Here is a 16,623-nt window from a genome sequence, read left to right as displayed (position 1 = left end):
AGTTTAGGAAAAATAAGTTATTTTAGTTTTGTTTAATAGAAATTATTTTTACAGAATTGTAACTATTTTTGCAAATATTAAATATTTTTATTGAACTTGTGCTAAATTGAAATTATTTGCATTGATTAAAACTTAATTTTAGTAAGGCCCTATTCTATTCACCCTATTATTTTTTTTAACTAAAATTATTTTTACTAAATTTAAATTATTAATTTTACTAATTCTCAATTATATTTCCTCTTTAAAGTTACATATTTTTACTGAACTAGAAGTAATTTTACTAAACTGAAATCATTTTTATTGAAGTAAAATCATTTATCAAACTCAAATTATTTTACTGAATATTATTTATATTAAGGTGAAGAGATCAGAGCCTACTTCTTTATTGTTATATATGTTCTTTAAATTAATGATCGATTATAACTTAATTTTTACTAAAATGAAATATTTTTTTCTTACTTGAATGATCTCTACACAACATAAATTATTTGAAATCATTAGAAATTATATTTACTAAATTGAATTAATTTATTTAATATTATTTGTTTAATGTGTAGAATATAGCATAATTATGGTTTAGAAAAGTAATTTGACTGTATTAATGTCTTGGCTTGTTTTCTTCACATTGTTCAAATAATAGTAAAATTAATATAATTTTAATAAAAATAATTTAAGTTTAGCCTAAAATAAATTAAGTTTAGCAAAAATAAGTTAATTGAGGCTCGAAAAATAAGTTTAGTTTAGTAAAAATTAGTTTTAATTAGTAACTTTGAAGAACTTGGTTATGTTCTCTTCACCTTATTTAAAAAGTTTATTAAAAAATAACTAATTTTAGTAAAAAATAATTTTAGTTCGGCAAAATAAGTTTAGTTAAGTAAAAGTTAATGCTAGTGAATAAATTAAAATCAATAATTTTAAAAAAAAACATATATAATAGAAAATTAGTAAAGATAGATAATTTAAGTTTAGTAAAAAAATATTTACATTCGGCAAAAACAATTTAATCTTAGTAAAAATAGTTTTAGTTTGATAAAAGTAATTTCAGTTCAACAAAATAAGGTGAAGAGTATAGGGCCCAAATATAATTGAGAATCATTTTATATTCTTAAAATTGGTAAAAATAATTTAATTTAATAAAATAATTTGAGTATTACAAAAATAATTTCAATTTAGCAAATGTAAAATAACAAGGCCTAAATATTTGGCGAAGAGAGCATTCCCTTAGTTGTGAGAATTTGGGCGGTCCTTTTCTTTACTAATAAACTTTTTCTAAACTTATATTTCTTGAATTTATTTATCTAAACGTTAGATCAAATAATTCATTACTCGTCAGTCGATTTTCAAGACTAATTTTTTTTTACTCATATGGAGTTTCCTAAATCAAAAACCAAGCAAACATATGCTTTTTTTTTTTTTTTTTTTTTGAACGAAAGCAAACATATGCTTAGTTGTACAATAGATTGCCCCACAATATCATGAAATATAAAAGCTGAATACTTTAAAAGACTTATCATGAAATATGAAGTTAACAAATAATAAAGATTATACCAAATTATATGTTTCCTTTTTGAAATTATAATATAATCTTATGTATCTATTTGATGTGCTATGTATATAGATGAATTCAAACATACAAATACTTACTCATATAAATACAGATTATATTCACATGTAAAATAGGAAATATATTATTATTATTATTATTATTATTATTATTATTATTATTATTATTATTATTATTATTATTATTATTATTATTATTATTATTATTATTATTATTACTATTTTTATTAAGAGAAAGGAAATAATATGTCATTATTATCATCATAATCATACATAATCAAGGTAAGGCTAGCTATTGTTAATTGGTAAGAAATCAAGAGATAACAAACCTTATTAGAAGCCATTAAATATATGATTATATAAAAGTAATTTGATGTGCTGTGTAAATATATTAATTCACACACACACAATGACACATATAATCAATCATGAATATATTTTCTATATTCACATATAAAATAGGAAATATATCACCATTATTATCATTTTAAAAAGGGGGAAAATCATTATCATCATGATCACACATAATTAAGGCTAATTATTGTAAATTGATAAGAAATTGCGATATTTCAAACCTTATATCAAGAGGATTTCATGTTCTATGTACACAGATTGATTCACACATTAGCTGTACAGATATCTATTATTATTTACATATAATATAGGAAATATATCACCACTATTATTTTTATTTATTTTTTTTTAAAATATATCATTATTATTAACACAATCACACATAATTAAGGCTAACTGTTTCTGCAAAAGAATTTCGGATCGAAGTTGAAGGGGAGCCTGCTCGTCTGGTCAAACCGAGTCCTGCAAAACAACGAAAGTCAACTGCCTCGGGGGGTGTTCCCGAGAAAGCCCCTCCGACGGTTAAGTCAGTAAACTGTGTTTAGAGAGAGAATTTGTAGAGAGAGAGTGTGTGGAGAAAGAATTAATTACCTCGCTAATCTGTGAAGATTAGCATTTATAGGAGAGGATTAACTAACTTGATTAGGGTTAGGATTAGGGTTTCTGGCCGTTCTGGGCCGTGTTAGGCCTTGTTGGGCTATATTAGGGTTTCTCGGGATGCGTGCTGCGCATGATGATTGAATTTTCCTGTTTAGGGTTTAACTAAGGGCATTTTGGTAATTTATGTATTTAATGAACGTGGGCCCACAGGGGGTCCAAACATTAGCCCCACGACAAAGTCGTAAAGCGCACTCTGCGGTTTGGGAGTTTGTCGGAAAAATATTGATCAAATGAAATCAATCGACCCGGCAAATTTTTTTTTTTTTGGTCGAGCACCTGGTGGGCGCCGATGCTGCTGGCAGGTAGCCTGGGCGCTGATGCTGCCTGGCACGCAGCTAGCTGCTGCTGGGCGTTGATGCTGCCTGGCAGGCAGCCTGCTGATGCTGCCTGGCACGCAGCTTGCTGCTGCTGGGCGCTGATGCTGTCTGGCACGCAGCTAGCTGCTGCTGGGCGCTGATGCTGCCTGGCAGGCAGCTTGCTGGTGCTGGGCGCTGATGCTGCCTGGCACGCAGCTAGCTGCTGCCGGGCGCTAATGCTGGCAGCTAGCTGCTGGGCGCTACTGCCTGGCAGGCTTGCTGGGCGCTGATGCCTGGTAGCGTTGTTGCTGGGCGCTGCTGCCTGGTAGGCTTACTGGGCGCTGATGCCTGGCAGCGCTGCTGGGCACCAGCACGCACCAACAGCTGGGCGCTGATGCCTAGCATGCTTGTTGGGCGCTGATGCCTAGCATGCTTGCTGGCACCAGCTCGCACCAGCATGGTGGGCGATTTTGACTTAGGCCACCCATGGTGGGCGATAATCTTCTTGTGCACTGTAACCTTTTATCTTTATGGGCGATGATTCAACCCTCGGCCAATGGCTTCGGACTTTTTTTATCACGTTTGCACGTCTTTCCAACTTATAAAAGAGGTCGTTTTGGCGCTCGGGGTGTCATGTGGGTGATGGAGTGTCTAACGCCCCTTAGGGCTCATGAGCCCCTTGGATGGGCGATGATGTGTTTAGTGCCCCGTGGGGTTAATGAGCCCTATGTATGGGCGGTAATGTGTCTGGCGCTCCTTAGGGCTTTTGAGCCCCTTGGATGGGCGGCAATGTGTTTAGTGCCCCGGGGGGTTAATGAGCCCTATGGATGGGCGGTAATGTGTCTGACGCCCTTGGATGGGCGATGATGGTAAACTTGTAGCTTAGTGGTAAAATGGAAACGAAAATTTCGAATGGAAAATATGAAGTTTGCTATTAATGGAAATTGATTACTATTGTGGCAACAAATGCACTTATTCTATGACCAAACGTCTTACAATGATGAAATGTTCACATAGCCTTTATATGTAGTACCCATGCCCCCGTTTCATCGTGTAAGCATTGAAAATAAACTAAATTGAATACTGAAAAACATGAATTTAAACATAAAACCTTCTAAGGTTCTCCGCGTTCCATGGCCTTTCTAAGGCTCTGCCTTCGGGAGTTTCCAGGCGAAAGGTCCCTTTTGCAACTTGTTCTGTGACCTTATAGGCCCTTCCCAATTGGGCGATAACTTTCCTAGCTCGGGCTTGCGGCCTGTGGCCTCTATATTGCGTAGCACCCAATCTCCTACTCCGATTTGCTTCTCCTTGACCCTCCTATTGAAGTGACGGGTCATTTTCTATTTTTGTGCGATTGATCTGAGTAGGGCGTTGCCTCTTATTTCAGGCAATAGATCTAAATCCATGCTTTTGTTTTCTTCATTCACCCTATAATCGTAGAATGTGATCTTGGGCGATGGAATCCCTATTTCGACTGGTAGCACAGCCTCGCTGCCATAAACAAGGGCGGACGGGGTTTGGCCCGTTGCATCTTTCGGAGTTGTTCTAGCTGACCATAGAAAACCTGGTAGGTCATCAACCCATGACCCCTTGGCCCCTTCCAACATAGTTTGTAGGCTGTGGAGTATGATTTTGTTTGCAGCCTCAGCTAGGCCATTCGCTTGAGGGTGAGATACAACACTAAAGTTTGTGTGTATTCCAAACCTCTCGCAATACTCAACAGTCGGTCGACTATAGAATTGTCTCCCATTGTCTGACACGAGACTTCTAGGCACGCCAAACCTTGTGATGATGTTGCGCCATATGAACTTTTGAATTTGCTTATCAGTGATTGAGGCTAGAGGTTCGGCCTCGATCCACTTAGTGAAGTAGTCTATGGCGACCATGAGGAATCTTCTCTGCCCCGAAGCTGCTGGGAATGGTCCAAGCAAATCCATGCCCCACTTGTCAAATGGTAGGGTGGCGATGATTATTTGTAGCGGGCTCGAGGGGAGCCTTCGCACATTGGCGAACTTCTGACACTTGTCGCATTTTTGCACTAATTTGGTCGCATCCTCCCTTAGGGTAGGCCAATAAAACCCTGCCCTTAGTGATTTGCCTGCTATGCATCGAGCCCCTTGATGAATTCCACAAGCTCCTTGGTGTATTTCTCGTAGCACATAATCTCCATCTTCTAGGGTGATGCACTTGAGGAGGGGATGAGTGTACGACTTCTTGTATAGGTTTCCTTCATGCCAAACGAACCATTCTGCTCGTTTCTTAATTGTGTCGGCCTCTTTAGGATCTTCTGGGAGTTTGTTGTCTCGCATGTAGTGCACTATTTGATCCATCCAAGTATCTGATCGGTCCAAGTAGTGAACTGCAGGTGCATTGATGCTTGGCTGTTTGAGAACTTCCCATATTATAGAGCGAGGGCCGAGCCCCTAGGCGGAACTATCCATTCGTGTGAGGGCATCAGCCTTTTGGTTATCTGCCCTTGGAAGATGCTTGATCTGAAATTCGGACAACGGCGATGCAGTTTCTTTGACCTTGTTGAGATACATGCGCATGCTATCTTCCTTGGCTTCGAATTCCCCTTGGACTTGGCTCACGATCAATTGGGAGTCAGAGAAGGCATGAACCGCCATGGCTCCTGCCACCTGGCACAACTCTAGCCCCAAGATAAGGGCCTCATATTCAGCCTCATTGTTTGAGGCGTTGAAGTCGAACTTGACTGCATACTCAAACTTCTCGCTGCTCGGTGACATGATCAAAATGCCGGCTCCGCTTCCTGCCTTGGATGAGGAGCCATCTACATATAACTGTCATGGCTTGGATCCATCATCATCAGGGTGATGAGTGCATTCGGCGATGAAGTCTGCTAGAGCTTGTGCTTTTATTGCCCTTCTAGGCTCATACTCAAGACCAAAATCTGCAAGTTGGTCTGCCCAATCTGTCATTCTATTTGAGTGGTTTCTTCCTTCGATTGCCTTCTTTATAGGATGGCTAGTCAAAACTTTGATGGGGTGAGACTGGAAGTATGGCTTCAGCTTTCAGCTTGCCATGACTAGGGCGAACACCAACTTCTCAATTTGGGAATACTTTGACTTTGCTCCTCTGTAAGCATGGATGACAAAATATACCGGGTGTTGTGATCTATCCCTCTCGGCAACCAACACTGCGCTAGACGAGTATTCTGATATATCCAAATATAAGAACAATATCTCCCCTGCCAGAGGGGAAACCAACTTGGGAAGAGAGGACAAGTGTTCTTTTAGCTGTTGGAAGGCGATCTCTGCTGCTGCGTCCCATTGGAACACTTTTCTCTTGAATGTGTTGAAAAAGGATAGGCTCTTGTCTGCCGACTTTGAAAGAAACCTGCCCAAGGCGGCTATGCATCCGGTCAGCCTATGCACCTCCTTTACACTTCTAGGGGTCTGCATATCTAGGATGGCTCTGATTTTTTCGGGGTTAGCTTCAATGCCCCTCTCATCAACAAGGAAGCCAAGGCATTTGCCTCCCTTGACTCCAAACACACACTTTCTGGGATTTAACTTCATCCCATATTTTCTCAATGTCGAAAGCGTTTCGACCAAGTCTGTGACATGGTCCTTCTCATGGCGACTCTTTACTATCATGTCATCAACGTAGGCTTCGACGTTTCTCCCTAATTGCCCTTCAAAGATTTTGTTGATGAACCTCTGGTATGTGGCTCCAGCATTTTTGAGGCCGAAAGGCATGGCCTTGTAACAATATACTCCTTGGTTAGTGATGAACGCGGTATGTGGCTGGTCCTCTTCTGCCATGGGGATTTGATGATATCCCGCGTTTGCATCCATGAAGCTGAATAGAGCATGTCCAGCCGTTGAATCCACAAGCTTGTCTATCTTAGGGAGAGGATGGTCATCCTTGGGGCACGCCTTGTTTAAGTCAGTGAAGTCGACGCACATCCTCCATGCCCCAGAGGGTTTCTTGACCAACACAACATTCGCAAGCCAATCCGTATACTGGCATACTTTAATGAACCCTGCTTCGAGTAGCTTCTTTACTTCTGCTGCAGCCGCGGCGGTGCGCTCGGGGCCTTGATGCCTCAACTTTTGTTTAACAGGCTTGTAGCCTGGCTTGATGTTCAAGCGATGAGTCATAATGGCAGGGTCTATGCCGGGCATCTCGCCTACTGAGTAGGCAAAGACATCACGATGTGCCTTAAGCACATTGATTATTTGAGTGCGCAATGCAGCGTCGATATTTGTTCCGACCCGCACCGTTTCTTCTGCGATGCCAATGACTTCTTCCTTATCTTCTTCTATGGGCTGGGGTTTGTCTACCCCCCTAGATTCTTCAGTGAAAAGGACGGAAGGGTCGGTTACTTTGTTCTTCTTCGATGGTTCAATGGGTGCTTCGGATGCTCGCTTCAAGCTATTGACGTAGCATTCTCTAGCGGATCCTTGGTCTCCATATACTTTCCCAACTGTTCCATCTTCAAGCTCGAATTGCATGAGCAGCTGATAGTATGATATGGCTGCCTTTACCTTGTTCAATAACGGTCGTCCGAGTATGACATTGTAGGGCAAGGGTGTGTCCACCACCAAAAAGTGGGTAATCACCGATCTACCCTTCCCTTTGGGACCAAGTCGAACTGGTAAACGGATTGTCCCTTTGGGAAAGACGGACTGTCCCCCAAAGCCGATTAAGGGTCTGTCCACGGGTGTTAGATCATCTTCGTTGTATTTCAAACACCTCAAGAAATCAAGGGTGATGAGGTCTGCTGATGACCCGCTATCGACGAGCACTCGACTAACTCTGAAGTTGGCAATTTTCATCTCAATGACCAAGGGGTCATCGTGAGGGACTTGCAAAGGGCGTTCTAACTTTCCACCGAACATCATGATAGGCGAAGAGGGCGTTGAAACGGGTGTGACCTTGAGCACTTGATGTTGCAAGGTTCGTAGGTTGTCTTTTGCTTTGTTCATCGATCCTCCGAGTGCTAAGCCACTGGAAATGACGGCGACATGTCCACCGGTGTCGTCGCTGCGAGTATCTCTTGCCTTTTCCTTCTCCTTGTTCGAGCGGTCAGATTCTTTGAGGTATCTGTTAAGTTTTCCTTCGTCAGCAAGTTGATCAAGGGCTTTCATCCTCATGTTTCCTTTTTTTCTCTGGTGGATTATTTTCACGGCTTGTGCCACAAACTTCCGAGGCTTGTATATTCTTATGGGCCCGCTCCATGGCTTCAGTGAGGGTTGAAACCCCTGACTCGATCAGCTTAAATTTGAAATCCGTGGAACTCAGCCCGGCCAAAAAGGCTGTTAGGGTTGTCTCATCTGGTAAGATTTGAATTTTCAAAGATTCTTGATTGAACCTTCGTATGTAGTTCTGCAAGGTCTCCGTCTTCCCTTGTGTCACAGCCATCAGATTGACACTTGTTTTTTTTTTCCTGTCTTGCTGTGTGCTTGAAACGACTAACAAACACACGTTCTAAGTCTTGGTAGCTATGGATACTACCTTTAGGCACACACTTTTGGAACCACAACAAGGCTTATCCCTTTAGAGTAGTGGGGAAATACTTACACCATGTGGCCTCGCAACTTGTTTGCACACTCATTTGCGCGGCATATGCAGCTAAGTTCTCATCAGGATCGGTAGTTCCAGCGAAAGGCTCTATGGTAGGCATCTTGACCTTGTCCACCTTTGGGGCATTCATTAGCTCCTGGCTCAATGGAGTTAGCGGCGTGGACAAATGTGATGGCAACCGTGGTGGCTGCTCATCTTGGTCTCGAGTTCTTTCTTCTTCCCGAGGTATATGGCTTGTATGACGAGATATGGGATCTCGCTCAAATCTGTCCTGCCTTGGAGGATCTTCTAATTCTCCTACATCCTCCCGACGAGAAGGTGATCGCTGATCAGGCGATCTCAGACTCCGGCTTTGCCTACGACTCCGTGCCCTATTCTCATCATTATCACGTGCTTGGTGTTGCTCGATTATCCTACGTCTGTTAATGAGTTCTCGGGCGTCCATCTCGCGCCGTTGTAAGCGCATCTCATCAATGAGTCGTCTAGCATCCGGGTCTCTAACCCGGTTTGCCGGTTCACCCTCCCTCCGGCGTCGGCTTGCGGTAGAGTGCCGGCTGGATTCTATGCGGACCGGTGATATGACAGGTTGATCATGAGGAGATCGACGACGGTTTCCAGATCTACTAAGGGCGGACCTAAGCTAGTGGTACCGACGGGCTGTGCCCTACGGCTTTGTCCTCCGCTTCGTCGGGGAACATTGTGGGGCTGTGCCCTTTGATTATTCTGCGACGCTTGGCGTCCCTGGTCTTGTGGTGGCCGGTAAGAGGGACCAGCTTGGTTGTTTTTCACAGCTTCGGTCAGTTGTCTGAGGGTGTCCTGGAGAGTTGTGTTGAACTGCTCGGTCAGCTTTTCTAGATCTTGCCTAGTCACAGGTTGCTGATTTCCTTGATCAACGGGTTGTTCAACCTCCATGTTGTCACCTTCATCTTCACGGTTTGATTGCGGGTTGTTCCGCGGCTGACGAGGTGGGCGTGACTGGCCTTGAGATTGATTCTGCCCACCAGCGTTTTGGGAAGGATCGGTTCGACGGGTGGTGACCGTGACTTTTGTTTGACGTGTCCCCACAGACGGCGCCAATTGTTTCTGCAAAAGAATTTCGGATCGAAGTTGAAGGGGAGCCTGCTCGTCTGGTCAAACCGAGTCCTCAAAACAACGAAAGTCAACTGCCTCGGGGGGTGTTCCCGAGAAAGCCCCTCCGACGGTTAAGTCAGTAAACTGTGTTTAGAGAGAGAATTTGTAGAGAGAGAGTGTGTGGAGAAAGAATTAATTACCTCGCTAATCTATGAAGATTAGCATTTATAGGAGAGGATTAACTAACTTGATTAGGGTTAGGATTAGGGTTTCTGGTCGTTCTGGGCCGTGTTAGGCCATGTTGGGCTATATTAGGGTTTCTCGGGATGCGTGTTGCGCATGATGATTGAATTTTCCTGTTTAGGGTTTAACTAAGGGCATTTTGGTAATTTATGTATTTAATGAACGTGGGCCCACAGGGGGTCCAAACACTAACTATTGTAAATTGGTAAGAATCAAGAGATAACGACCGATATTAGAAGTCATTGTGTATATGATTATATATACTTCGTAATAAATATTCTTTAACATTTTATAATGAATAGAATTATACAAAACTGTACTGACTCGGATTTATTCCCCTAAAATACTTTATATGGAACCAATTTAGTATAATCTTCTGTGATTTTACTAAAAAAAATCATTAATGATTAATTACAAAACAATATTGAAATCATTTTAGATTTTAATAAGTAAAAAGTTACCTCAATATTGAAATCAATTTTACTTTACGCAGAACCAAGCAAAATATACATGCATCATTATAGTGTATGCATTATAAAATAAACAACTTTTGTTGTGCCATTTACTTTCAAACTCAGCTTGAAGTGTTTTATCAATTTCTTCATCATAAGCTAATCAAAAAGAGCTACGACAAGTACTTTAAAAGCAATTAACAATATTCCAATAATGAAGCATGCCCTTACGCTCTTTGTCGATATTTCATGTTTGTTCTCTTTCTTTCTCCCACGCATACGCAAAGTATTAGGAAGTATAAATTCTCTTCCCCCTTAAATTTCTTTTTTTAGGGTCTGTTCTCTTCCGTTGAAATTCAGCTTAGTTCAGTTCAGTTCAGCTCAGTTCAGTTCAGTTCAGTTCAGCTCTTAATTTACGTCTAATGATATTGCTAATGATATAAAGCCAAATTTCATTCTTTTAAACTCTTATTACAACGACAACGACAACAACAACAACAACAACAATAATAATAATAATAATAATAATATTAACAATAATAATAATAATAATAATAATAATAATCAATAAGTAATAAATAATAATAATAATAATAATAATCATCAATAAATAATAATAATAATAATAATAATAATAATAATAATAATAACAATAATAATTGAAATAATAATACTAATAATAATAATCAATAAATAATAATAATAATCATCAATAAATAATAATAATAATAATAATAATAACAACAACAACAACAACAACAACAACAACAACAACAACAACAACAACAACAACAACAACAACAACAACAACAACAACAACAACAACAACAACAACAACAACAACAATAATAATAATAATAATAATCAATAAATAATAATAATAATAATAATAATAATAATAATAATCAATAATTAATAATAATAATATTATTATTATTATTATCATTAATAATAATATGTACATTTGTATATACACATATGTATAGGAATAAATAATCAATAAATAATCAAAGATCACTAATCCGTAGTTAAAAATCACTAATTAATAAGTTCAGTTCAGTTCAGTTCAGCTGAGTTCAGTCAATCGGAACAGGCCCTTAGTCTTGCATTTTAAAATACTACTCGTACAAAACAATATTTAATAACATTCTACTTCATTTATTATAGTACTAGGCTACTAGCCTTTTATACACGCACCGAGTCAACATGGATATTAATAAATTTTGAACCCTTAATTAGTACTCTCTCAGTCCCGTTTTTAATGTGTCTGTTTACCTTCTCTGGTGTCCTAAAATGATGTGTTTGTTTCTAAAAATAGCACATAACTTAATTTTTATCTTTCCGATATAAAATACACATATAACCAAAAAACAATATATTACTTACTTTTTATCTTTCCCATACAATATTCTCTACTTTTTATTAGGAAATTTTAAATTTTGGTACCTCGAAAATGATCCTATTTATTTTTGGTACCCATCTAAAATTTTATTTTATCTTGGTATTTATCAAAGTTACAAAATATAGGTTTTGGTACCACTTAACAAAATCCGTTAGGGTTCCGTAACCTACTACACGCCACTCGAAATCACCACCCACAAACCACTATTACCCAGAGCCACAATCCATGAACCCATATCCAGACCCACGACCAACCACCACCTAGACCCATGCCAACGAAACCACCACCAAATTAAAAATCACCATAAAAACCACCACCCACGAATCCAAATCTAGACCCACCCAACGAAACCACCAAAATCACCCAACAAAACAAATGAAACCACCAGATCTAGACCCACCCAAAGTAACCACCAAACTCACCTACAAATCCCCCCCCCCCCAAGCAAATCATGAAACCACCAAACCTACCCACGAACCCAGCAAACCCAGAACCATCACCAAATCCACGATAACCCCCGACGAACCACCGACGACCCACCAAATCCACTAAGACACCAATTAAATATGAAAAACCTTTGCGTTAGTCTCATGAATATCCATAATATAAAATAATCAAAACATTAAACACATCATAAACTAATAGAATCTAGCATGACTCGCTCTTCACTCATGCCCATCATGAATATGCTTCATCACCTGAAAAAACTCCTCTCTACTTGTCCCCACTACTCGCCATTAGAAATGGGTCGTCGTAGGGCCAAAGTAAAGACAAGGCCAACAAGCACACAAACACACACAATCAGCAAAGCTGAGTACATAAGCGTATTTAAACACACTAACATGATTTCACTCATCAACACAATGCACCTGTTTTATAAGCACACACAACATTCAACAAAATCTTTCAACTAGACACTAAATAATTTATTTAGTATTGATTACGCATCGAACGGGTTTCCAACTCTACCTCCCCAAATAAATTTGAGGTTACTGACACGGGAGCTAACCGTGCCAGCATAAAAACCACACATAGGTGGCGGAATTCCTGCGCATAATAATAAATAAAAGGAATGTACAGCGTCCTGTACTCCAGTAGAAGTTATGGTTAAATATAAAACCTCATAACTCCCCCCATATGTTCATACTCAAGGTATATACGTTCCAAGAGTTTTGGTGCGTAATCTCTTTCACTTTACGTTATTTACATATTATTAAACTTGGTGATGACTCTCAAACCATAATAATTCAATCAATGATAATTATTCAAACAATCAAACATAACAATTTAGTTCTTGAATAATTAGTGACCACATAATATTTAATGTTGAACCCTTTTTAAATCTACCTCAGTGTCAAAGACACCTTAAACGCATAAAGCGCCACAAATTCTATCCCTTGGTGTTAGAAACACCTTTAAGTGCACTAAGGCACCAAAATATAATTTATTCCTCATGTACATAGACTTATATAGCTTCTTTCCCATGCATATAGCATCAATAAAAATTATATGAACCATAATAAAATTCCTTTTCAATATTCCAAGCCAAATTAAACATGTAGTTTAATTAAATATGCATTCCAACATGCCATAAATAAAAGTGTGGTTCATACAAACACGCCAAAATATAACTTTCCATTCCATAATTCATCACAAATAAATCATGCTTTCCAATTTAATCACCAATATCAATAACCCACAATTTCCAATCATAATCTTAGCATGATACTACTTGAGATTAATTTAAATTAAGCCTAACATGATACTACATCAGATCACCAAAATATGCTAAGTAAGCGAACGTACCTCAACTAAGCCCTTAAAGTAGCCGATTACATTACAACAATTCCCAAATCAAGTCTCCTACATAAAGGGACAATAATACTATATTAATTCTCCTTGTATACACAATTTCCAGCAACTTAAATTTACTTTAGACTACTTAAAATAATCTAAAACTTATTTTAAAACCCCTAATTAAACTCCTTTTTAATGGGTAATCACACTTATTTATTAAAATCACAATTATACTACTTTAAATAAAATTCCAGCATTTTAAACTAATCAAAACCCTTTAAAACTTCATTAAATATATCTTTATACTTAAATTATCCATAGAAACATTAAATTATCACTTACCCTTTTAAACTCAAGGATAAAATTTAAAGCATAAAAAAAAAAAAAAAACTTCGTTAAAAATCAAAAACTGCCCGAAAATCATATTTAGAGGCTGAATTTGGCCACGAGAGGGTGGTCCTTACTACCAAAGGTAATTACTCTTTCTTAGAACGTTGTTTCCACATGGAAAACACTACTTTTTTTTTTTTTAATCAAAATCGGATGAGTTCAGAACCTGATCGGGATTAAAACGGGATTAATATTAACGAACGGAAATCTAAATATTAAAACACGAGTTTACGTGTTCAAAATAATCTAGAATTAAGTTAAACTAATCAGTAGTTATAATCATCAAAATTTCAAAACATCATTACTATAAAAGTCCTAAATCAATTGTTCATAAAAAAACCCTAAAATCATGATTTTCAATAATTAAAAACCCTAGGTTATAAAATTTACAAAATCTGAAAATTATGAAATTTATAAAATCGGAAATTATCAAGTTTAATCATCAAAATACAATTTGATACTAATTAAATTAATTTCAAATAATAAAATAAAAACCCATAAATCAATAATTATAATTACACAAATTAATAAAACAAAGGAGAAAGAAAATAAGATTAACCTTTTTGTGTGGGAAATTTTTGGGGATTCATGGGGTATTTATAGAGTAGAGAGTGTAGGGTTAAATTTGGACTTATAAAAATGTGGGCTTAAGTTATGGGATAGGGCTTAAGTTATGGGTTTTGGAATGGGTTATTCCAATAAGCGTATGTATGAATAATTTACATTACCCAATAATTAATAAACGTTTGGCCCAAAATATATTTTACTTTCATAAAACCTTATATTTAAAATACTTTAACCCCTTCAAATATTTAATTAAAATACTTGAACCCTTAACAATACATTTTGTTAATACTTAAATACTTGATAAAAATACATAAAAATACGGGGTATTACAAGTATTATGTGCTAACAAAATTTCAATGAGGGTATATTGGTCATTTGGCAGAAAAAAGTTTCCAAATAAAGGAAACAAGGAGTTTGTTGTAAGTAATACTTGTACATAAAGGTGTCAAAACCAGACCGAATCAAATAAAACCTTCCGTTTTGAATTGTAACCAATTCGATTTAACCGAATTGAACTCAACCCAAGTCCGAATTTGACTCGATTTAAACTTAATGCAGCACCGACTTGAACTCAACCCGAAACCGATTTGACCCGAATTGAACTCAAACCGAACCGGTTTGACATGACCTGAAATCAATTTGAATTGAGTTAACCCGACAAACACTCGATTTAATCCGATCTGTTTTTTATCCAAAATGATACTAACCTAACCTGATTTTAACTTGACGTGATTTCAAACTAACCATAATTTTAAACTAACCTGTTGTTTAGCCTTTTTTTTTTTTTTTTAAAATAAAAAAATTTAATTTTTTTTTTATTTTTACTTATTAAACCTATATTAATGACACGATATGGAAAAATGGCACATGAATAACATGATATCAACCCAACAAGAGAAAAAAAAAAACCTAATAATTACTCTAATTTTAAAAATGTAATTATTTGAATATTAAATTTGGTTAACACAACCAAAACAATACCAATGCATACATGAAAGTATCTAAATCAAAATTGACCGAATTCTAAATCAACTTTAGTAATCAAACCAAACTTAACAGAACCGAAATCAATTGTATCGAAACAACCCGATCCAAGTCATATGTCCCAAGATTAACCTGGGCAAGCCCGTTTTGAAACTGAATCTATTTTATCCTAACCGAATATGAATCGATCTGAAGTTGACCCGACCCAAATCTGATCTGGACTCGACAAAATGTTGACCCGACCTGAAAGTGACCTGATCCTACCCGAAACGGGTTAAAAGAGTAATTTTGAACCGAATATATTCGACCCGAGCAGACCCAAACCGAATAAACCCAAACCAAACTCCATCTGATTATCCGAATTGACACCTCTACTTGTACAAAACATCCAAATATGATAAATGTTGCAAAAAAAAAAAAAAAAAAAAAAAAAAAAAAAAAAAAGAGGAAGTAATACATTCTCTGTCTCTTTATTTTTGCCCCATTTGACATTACATGATCTTCAAGAGGCGTATAAAAACGTTTATATCTCAATATCCATATGTGTAAAAATTATAAAAAATTGATATTAATTAAATTTATAATAGCACGAGTCAACACAAGATTTCATGTGTAACTATATTTCCTTTGTAAGAACAACGGGAATTCATGGTCAAAGTTATTAAAATTTGACCCACATTTTGACAATGAGGCAAAAAATTATTATTTTCAATTCATTTCAGTTAGGGATGTCAATGGGGCGGGGCGGGGCGGATGTTGGCCTTCCCATCCCCATCCCCACCTAATATTTTCATCCCCATCCTCATCCCCATCCCCGCGGCGGGTCCAATTTTCATCCCCATCCCCGCCCCACCGGGTACAACTCCAAAACCATCCCCGCCCCACCCCCACTTGGATATCCATCCCCACCTAATCCCCACCAAAGATCCGCCTAATCCCCACCCAAGATCCACCTAATCCCCACCCAAGATCCACCTAATATCCGTATCTCAAATACACAGTATTACATAATTAATACGAATTATAAAATAAAACATTCTACACACATTTTTGTGTTATAATATAAGTGTCGTGCAAAGTATTATAATTAATATTGTATTTCATGTAATTATTTTATAAATAGAATAAAAGTATGTAATTTTGCTTTAAAAGATATATAGATGTGGGTATGAGGTGGGGATGGGGGCGGGTACGAAGTGGGGCGGGTGGGGCGGGGCGGGGATGGGGCGGGTACAACTTAAAATCCACCCCCGCCCCATCACCCATGGCGGGTATGGTTTTTATCCCCATCCCC

Source organism: Chenopodium album, chromosome 1 (genome assembly GCF_948465745.1).
Source record: "Chenopodium album chromosome 1, dcCheAlbu1.1, whole genome shotgun sequence".
Classification (NCBI taxonomy): domain Eukaryota; kingdom Viridiplantae; phylum Streptophyta; class Magnoliopsida; order Caryophyllales; family Amaranthaceae; genus Chenopodium; species Chenopodium album.
Note: the sequence above shows the minus strand (reverse complement) of the source record.